Source organism: Hyaena hyaena, unplaced genomic scaffold, assembly GCF_003009895.1.
Source record: "Hyaena hyaena isolate Hyena2069 unplaced genomic scaffold, ASM300989v1 scaffold_14, whole genome shotgun sequence".
NCBI classification, from domain to species: Eukaryota; Metazoa; Chordata; class Mammalia; order Carnivora; family Hyaenidae; genus Hyaena; species Hyaena hyaena.
This window is the reverse complement of record NW_024080646.1, coordinates 2528541-2536711: the sequence shown is the minus strand read 5'-3', so window position 1 is coordinate 2536711 and position 8171 is coordinate 2528541. Positions and strand designations below refer to the sequence as shown.

Genomic DNA, 8171 nt, shown 5'->3' with positions numbered 1-8171 from the left:
CAACCTTGTTTCTCCCATGGTTGTCTATTTAATTTTCTGCTTTTCCCTGAGGGAATTTTTTGTTTGTATTTCCTTTTCTTTCTTTCTCTTTTTTGTTTTGTTTTTGTTTTGGTGGTTATTTTATTTTATTTTATTTTTAAATTCTAGTAGTTAATATAGAGCGTAATATTGGTTTCAAGAGTAGAATTTAGTGATTCATCACTTACATATAACACCCAGTGTTCATTCCAAGTGCCCTCCTTAATGCCCATCACCCATTTAGATTGTCCCCCATCCACCTGCCCTCCAGTAACCCTCAGTTTGTCCTCTGTATTTAAGAGACTTTTACAATTTGCCTTCCTCTCTGTTTTTATTTTATTTTTCCTTCCCTTCCCCTATGTTTGTATTTTCTCAAAAACCAGCCATTTCAGTAAGACTTCATAGTATTCTGTTGTCAGTGACTTCTTCTGTATCACTTATATCCCTGCCTCACACTTGATTTCATCTGTCTTAATATCTTTTATATTTCTTTAATAAATTAACTACAGGATTGTCAGTTTTATTTATTCTGCCCCCTCCTGCCCCCCCGAAACAGCAAGCACTTTCTCTTCCTCTTCCCGACAGGAAATGGGCAGAGAGTTCTTCTAATATTCCCATCAAACACTGTCCTGAGACCCCTCTGTGTGAGAGCTGAACATTCAGGTACATTTTTTATAGGACTGTCCTCCTTAGCTGTGGCTAATGCCTTTAGCTACAAAACGGGAGCCAACTTCTTCTGCATTTTCTCAATCATGTCTTTATCACTCCTAAGATCATGTTTAGTTTCCACTAGTATGATGAGTGTTGGGGAGATGGAGTCACACTTCAGGATACCAACTTGCATACATATTTGCAAATGAAGTGGGACTCACAAGAGAAAAGTAAATTAAAAATACACCTGTTTGTAGATAGGATAGGGGGTGTAATACGTCATAATCTTCCTGTCCACCTTCTTGTCTTATAAGTCCATCTACCATAATATTAGCAGAAAGTTATCAAAGACAACGGGGATATATTCTCCAGGAAGATCATTGATGTGTTACCGACTAGTAGACAAGTTTTACCTATGCTCTATCTTCCACCACCACACCTGATAGCCTGCAACTGGGCCAGTCTCTGGGTAGCTTGTGGCAGTGGCTGAGCAGAGGCAAGAAGTTGGCAGGTTCAAGGGTTCCAGGACCTCTGTCCATATTACCTAGCCCTCAGCAGACTAGAAGCTGAAGCCTGGGAAAGACACCAACCAAAGCTGGAAGAAACCCCCATATTTGCATCTCAGGGGATCCTGTAGGGTCAGAATGTCTCTCCAGCCTATAGGAAGCAGTCTCACATTATGGACCTTGGAAGAGATGGAAATGGTGAGAGAATACTGGTCATGTATTTAGTGTAATGCAAGTTATGCCAAGTAATAAACAAGAGTTGGATCTAAGGCAGAGTCATGAAATGGCTGTGGGTGTGTCTACACCCAAGGGTTGGTCTAGTGGCTCCATATATTTTAATGTTTTACTTTTACTTTTATTTTTTTATTTCTGAGAGAGAGAGAGAGACAGCGTGAGCAGGGGAGGGTCAGAGAGAGGGAGACACAGACTCCGAAACAGGCTCCAGGCTCTGAGCTGGCTGTCAGCACAGAGCCCGATGCGGGGCTTGAACCCATGAACCGTGAGATCATGACCTGAGCCAAAGTCGGATGCTTAACCGACTGAGCCACCCAGGCACGCCTAGTGGCTCCATTTATTAACAGCAATTTGAGTATAAGGCCCATTGGAATGCCTTTCTGGAAGGAGGATTCAGCACAAGATAGTAGAATCTAAAATTATAGTCCTAGGACCAGGTTTTGAATCCCACTTCTATCACAAATGAATAAAATAAAGTGTTTTTAATCTTTCTGAGGTTGAGTCTCAACATCTCTAAAATGGAAATAATAACATGAACCTATGAGGATTGTTGCAAAGATATAAGTCAATGAGATTAAAAGGAAAAACAAAGGTAAGGTGCTTTGCAAGTTGTCAAGTAACTTAAAAGTAAAAGTTATGCACTTAACAAGTATTTGTTGAGGGACCATTGCACAGATAAACCATATTAAAGAGCCACAGCAATTTACCAGGTAGGCTTTACATGTCTTATGCCATTTTAGCCCAGTTGAAAAATTTTCAAGGGGAATGTTTCTCTGAAATAATACTGTTTTATATAGTAATATTTCCTTATAGGCTAAATTTTAGAAAATATCGAGGTGCATGAAGACTTTTCAACACCATTCCTTGCTTTTATTAATAAAAAGAGAACTGTGCCAAGGGGGCATGGCTCAGTGAGAAATAATGAGAGCAAATTCATGGGGCTCACTTGGTTAAGTGCAATTAAACTAGCCTGTAATTTTTGTATTAAACTACTGGTAGTTGGGAACCAATATTTGGAGCTAGTAATTAAATAAATTACCTAGATTAAGAAGTTTTTCCATGATTGCAAACACAGGGAGGAAGGATGTCTTTAAAACCCATGGTCTCTTAAAATAAAGACTAATGCAGGGTTGCTGAAGAGGTAGTTCTAGACCTTGGCTGCACTGTGCTTGGAAACTGTTGATAGGGACCCTCTCTCTCCCTAAAGCACATTCGAGGAGGGAATTACAGTGGAGCTTGGAACCAGGGTGCCTCTGCTGCTGATCTCTCTTTTAAATGTGTGTGAGCTTTGGCTAGAGTGGAAATTCCCTGGGCCTGGCCTCTGTGTCTCTAAAGGGAAGCAATAACATCTATGGGGCCTATTGCACAAGGATGTGGTGGCAGTCTGATCCAAGATACAAATTATGAGAGAGGCTGATTCAAAGGGGCTTCTTAAAAGCCAATGTGCAGAGAGTCACCCTGCGGGTTTTGTTCAAATGCAGATTCCATCTCTGGAGGATCCGCAGTGTGGCCCTGGGTCTGCATTTCTTTCTTTCTTTTTTTTTTTTAATTTTTAAAAATGTTTTATTTCTTTCTTTTTCTTTTTTTTTTTTTTAAATATTTTTATTTATTTCTAGGGGGGAGAGAGAGAGAGAGAGAGAGAGACAGCGTGAGCAGGGGAGGGTCAGAGAGAGAGGGAGATACAGACTCTGAAATAGGCTCCAGGCTCTGAGCTGGCAGCCAGCACAGAGCCCGACATGGGGCTCGAACCCATGAACCGCGAGATCATGACCTAAGCGAAAGCTGGTCGCTTAACCGACTAAGCCACCCAGGCGCCCCTGTTTTATTTATTTCTGAGAGAGAGAGAGAGAGAGAGCATGAGCAGGGGAGGGCCAGAGGGAGAGGGAGACACAGAATCTGAAGCAGGTTCCAGGTTCTGAGCTAGCTGTCAGCACAGAGCCCGATGTAGGGCTTGAACTCACAGACCATGAGATGATGACCTGAGCCAAAGTTGGTTGCTCAACCAACCGAGCCACCCAGGCGCCTCCTGGGTCTGCATTTCTGACAAGCTCCTAAGTGATGTTGCTGCTGTTGACTCCTACAGGTCACATTTTGAGCGGTAAGGTCTTCCATGAGAAAAAACATTTTAGCTGATACAACTCCAATGTCCAGGAAAAATTTTGGTCTCAGTTGAGGCTTGTCCCAGCTGTCCAAAAAAAATTATGAAAGTGCTAATTTCCTTTTGCTTTTTTTCCGTGTTCTGTTTCTGTTTTCTGTGTTCAAGGCTCACTGCACCTTGAGGCTGGCTCTCCTCAGGGTACCGAGATGACGGCCTGCGGTTCAGGGAGCTGTGGCTCATACATCTTGGTTGTGTCCAGCAGGAAACTGTTTTCCCGATATTGCCAACAAAAGTCCTAAGATTCTCTGATTGTACAGATGAAATAAACTGATTGGCTTAATCCAGGCCGAAGGCTCCCCTCGTGGACTTGAAGGTGGAGTGAAATTCCTCAGAACCTCATGGAAATCAGGGCTACCCCAATGAGGAGGAAGTGGGTGCTGGGGAGACTACAAAGGAATGTCTTTTGTAGAGGCAAATGAAATCAAATGGAATTTATTTTAATGGAATTTATTTTAACAAATGTCATATCTTATATAAATACGAAATATGAAAAACAGATAGTACATTTGCCCATCTGACTTTGGAAAATTCTCTGAGTCAGGAAATACTTGTTTTTGTTAATGTCGAATACGGTTTGAAGGTCAAGACTCTATTTTAGAGAGTCCCAAGACATATTTTTATTTATTACTTTTAATACATTTAACATGGCTTGTGTCTGTAGGAAACACCAAGAAGGGTTGAAGTGAGTATCTCTATGAAAAGGTCAGAAAATCCATAGCACAGAAAACTCTTTTAAAGTGGTTTATAGTTTTTTTAAAATGTTTATTTATTTAATTTGAGAGAGAGAGAGCATATGTGTGCGTGCGAGGGAGGGGCAGAGAGAAAGGGAGAGAGAGAATTCCAAGTAGGCTCTGCACTGTCAGTGTGGAGCCCGACATGGGGCTTGAAGTGGGGCTCAAACTCACAAACAATGAGATCATGACCTGAGCTGAAGTCAAGAGTCAGATGCTTAGATGATTGAGCCACCCAGGCACCCCTATAATTTGGGTTTTAAGTTTAGTCATAAATACACTTCTACTGTCCAGCTAGACTTGGAGGGGAATAAGGCAAACAGGAACTAAATAATTATAGCAAATGAGAATACCAGGAGAGTAGAGTATGAAGTGAGATTGAGGGTGGGGCTGCCCTCCCTGGGCCAGAAGGAATGCTTTGTTGATTGAGATAAAACACAGTAAATTTTTAATAGCTTCTTGGCCCTATTGGACAAAATATAGCTGTGGCATGCCTGGTATGCCATAAAATGCTGTGCACAAGTACACATCACCCTTGTTTTTGTGGGTAGGAAATTATTAAACACAATAGGAAAAACACAAAACAAAACAATGAGTCCTGATAGGATTAGAGCTGTAGGCACCACATTGCAGATTTGGATTCCCTGGGAACAGCAGCGCTATCTCAAGATGAGGAAGCCTGTGGGAGGCCTTAGGGCATACTCAAACTGAATTACATCCGGCTGTGACTACCACTCATCTAACTCTAGAATGGAGGACCGACATTTCTGGGTATGAAACATGTATTCTAACTCACTCAGGCCAATTAGTACTCAACGGCAACAATACGCATGATGGATTAAACCATACTGGTCCCCAAGTCAGAATAGGGCCTCATGGGAGATGGGCTCTGGCCTGTTCATCCTGAGACAAACTAACTCACTTAAAAATCATTCTTTTTTAGTATGAAATGAATTTGCTTATAATGAGGAGTGGTATTTGGAGGAAGAAGACTTATTAACTAGAATGAGCAAATTAGAGGGATTCTCCTCCCAGAGAAAGACAAAGGATGAGAGTCAGCCTAGAAAGATGATGAAGCTGTAGCCACATGGGTCAGGCTGGCTCAACAAGTAATGCAGGGTGGGGCACCTGCATGGCTCAGTTGGTTAAGCATCTGGCTCTTAGTTTCAGCTCAGGTCGTGATCTTGAGGTTCGTGGGTTTGAGCCCAGAGAGCCTGCTTAGATTCTCAGATGCAGACCCTGCTTAAGAGTCTCTCTCTTTCTCTTTCTCTCTGCCCTTCTCCTGCTAGTGCTCTCTCTCTCTCTCAAAACAAATAAAAAACAAAACAAAACAAATAATGTGGGGTAATGCTAGACCCAGTGTTGGCAAAAGGCTTATACCTTGATCCAAAAGGGCCTTTTGACTATTTTAATACAGATGAAGGCCAAAGGAGCCTTGGGCACTGGCTCTCCATCCTCAGTGGCTCTCCATCCTAGCGGCTGAGGCTCAAGGGCACAACTATTGTAATTTTACAGCCTTCCAAACCTATGGAAAGTCTCTGGGGGCACTTGTAATTTACATCAATATGCTATGACTGCCCTCACCCCCAGGGCAGATCAAAATAAGACACAGACTGAAATTCAGGTAGCAGGGATAGGAACTATGCTGAATACCACCTGTGTCTTCCCGGCAGGGGGCCGGGTGGGGGGGGGGGGCTTGCTATACAACAGCACATAATAGAAAATGGTTTTAGTATAAGCCCATGAACTGAGGCAGGTTGAATGGCTTTGTCCCCAACTAACTTTGACCGTGGAAATAACCAATCATGGCCAATTATAATGGTGCCTGTTCATAGTAATATATGGTAGACTAGCAAGGGTTGGTTGTGCTGGAAGGCATTCCAACTACCTCTGTAATTCTACCTGATTTTGTTCTGTAATGGAATAGAATTGTACCATGACCATACTGTGATATACTGTAACATTGGCGTTGTTGGTAAGATTTGACTTCCTTATGTACATAAGTCTTATGATTATACTTACGTTAATAATCAAATACGCTGGGAAATTGAGTTAAAGTCTCCTCAGGATATAATGCCAGTAGAAAATGACTAATCTGAAGAAGAACTGGATTAACTAATCATCATAATAGCTATGCTGAAGAGTTCTGCACAAGTTAAGGTACAAATAGCAATAGATGAATAGTTAAGTTAGCACAAAACATTAAAATGATTTTAATGGCTGTAGAGGATGGCTTAATTTCTTTAAATCTATATCCTTTCCTACAAATGTTAGGCATATTCCTACTGATACTATTGCCGTCTTTGTCATATGATCATTTCTCTTTAAGAAGAGATTCTTGGCCAAAGGCCAGGAGGTGGCTCATGTAATAAGGAATTTGAACTTACTTAAGATGAGATCTGATCTTTGCTGGGGGTGCTTTCTAGGAGAAGTGTCTGTTTACCTGCAGGCTCTGGGCCACGAGAGACAACTAAGGATGTGATTTATGATGATGGCTTTGGGCTGCTCGATATCTGCTCTACCTCTGGAAGAGCTCCAGGGGGGCTGGAGACCCAAATCAGCCATGTGTGCAGGCAACCATGTCTCCACAACAAAAGCTCTGGACACCAAGCTTGAGTGGGCTTCCCTGGCTAGCAATATTCTATGCATATTGTCACAGATTATTGTTGGGAAAGTAAAAATTGTCCATGACTCCATGGTGAGAGGACAACTGGAAACTCCATGTTTGGAACCTTCTGGGACTCTGCTCTTGGCTGGTTTCAATCTGTACTCTTTATTCTTTCACTGTAATAACCCATAACCATGATTATTATAGCTTTCAGTGAGCTCATCTAGTGAATTATGGAGCCTAAATGTGGACTTGGGAACCCCTGAACCCTAAACGTGGTCTTGAGGACTGTCCCCCCTAACTTCACAGGTGGATTTTTTTACTTCATTCAGACCATTTTTTCCTATACTCAACACCATCCACTACTTCAAATACGTCTCTGCTAGAAACATTATCTTTTAAATGGTTCCTTGGATGCCATTATGAGTATGGCATAATCTGTAGTAAAGCACCATTAAGATGTTAATACAGACGTATGTGTGAATTAAAAAGTAACTCTAAATGCATAGTAACCAATTTACTTCCCATTAATAATTCAGCTATTTTTATTTGTTTCTAAACAAAAAGCAGAGAGGACCCAGTCCACCAAGCAATTGTAACAGTGTGCACAATTTTTATTAAACCAAACTGAAACCTTTTGAAGTTCTTGGCTTATAAAAGTCTCTCAACTTCGTTTCTTTTTCCTATCAAGTTTTGCCTTTGCAAATTTGTTCATTCTGACTAAAGTTAGAAACTGACACGTCCTTCCATTCTCCTTTTGGAGCAAAAGGAGACATCAATACTAGTCCTTTTAATAGGAAATCAAACCCAGCTCTAACTAGAGTATTTATTCTAGTTTTACTCCGGAATTATTATTTATTCTATTCCATCTGTTTCAAATAAGCACAGTAAAGTGATCGGAGATGAGCTACAAAGAAAGAAAATAGCAGGCACGCTACACAAAGACCCTTAAATTGCACATTTTCAAAATTTTCATGCTTGAGAATCGCAGGCATCTGTGATTCACAAAGCACTTCACAGAGCCATATTCTTGGCCTCTGTTTTGTAACTGGCAACAAAACAAAACAAAACAAAACAAAGCAAAACAAAACAAACAGAATGACAACCGTGCCCACCTCCCCAAGAAAAAAAAAATCAAGACCAGGAGGGCAAGGCAATAGTAATATTATTCAGAGTCACGGAGGGAAGATGAGGAATGCCAGATTCAGAGCCAGTCCCCCGGGGGCAACATTTTTCTGTTTTTCCCCCTTTGCGTGCCTTGGTAT

General features: G+C 41.4%; 1 pseudogene; it reads right to left on the bottom strand.

The window, feature by feature from the left end:
* Nucleotides 1-538: 538 nt before the first annotated feature.
* On the bottom strand, nt 539-3751 carry LOC120220744 (annotated as a pseudogene).
* Between the last annotated feature and the right edge of the window lie 4420 nt (nt 3752-8171).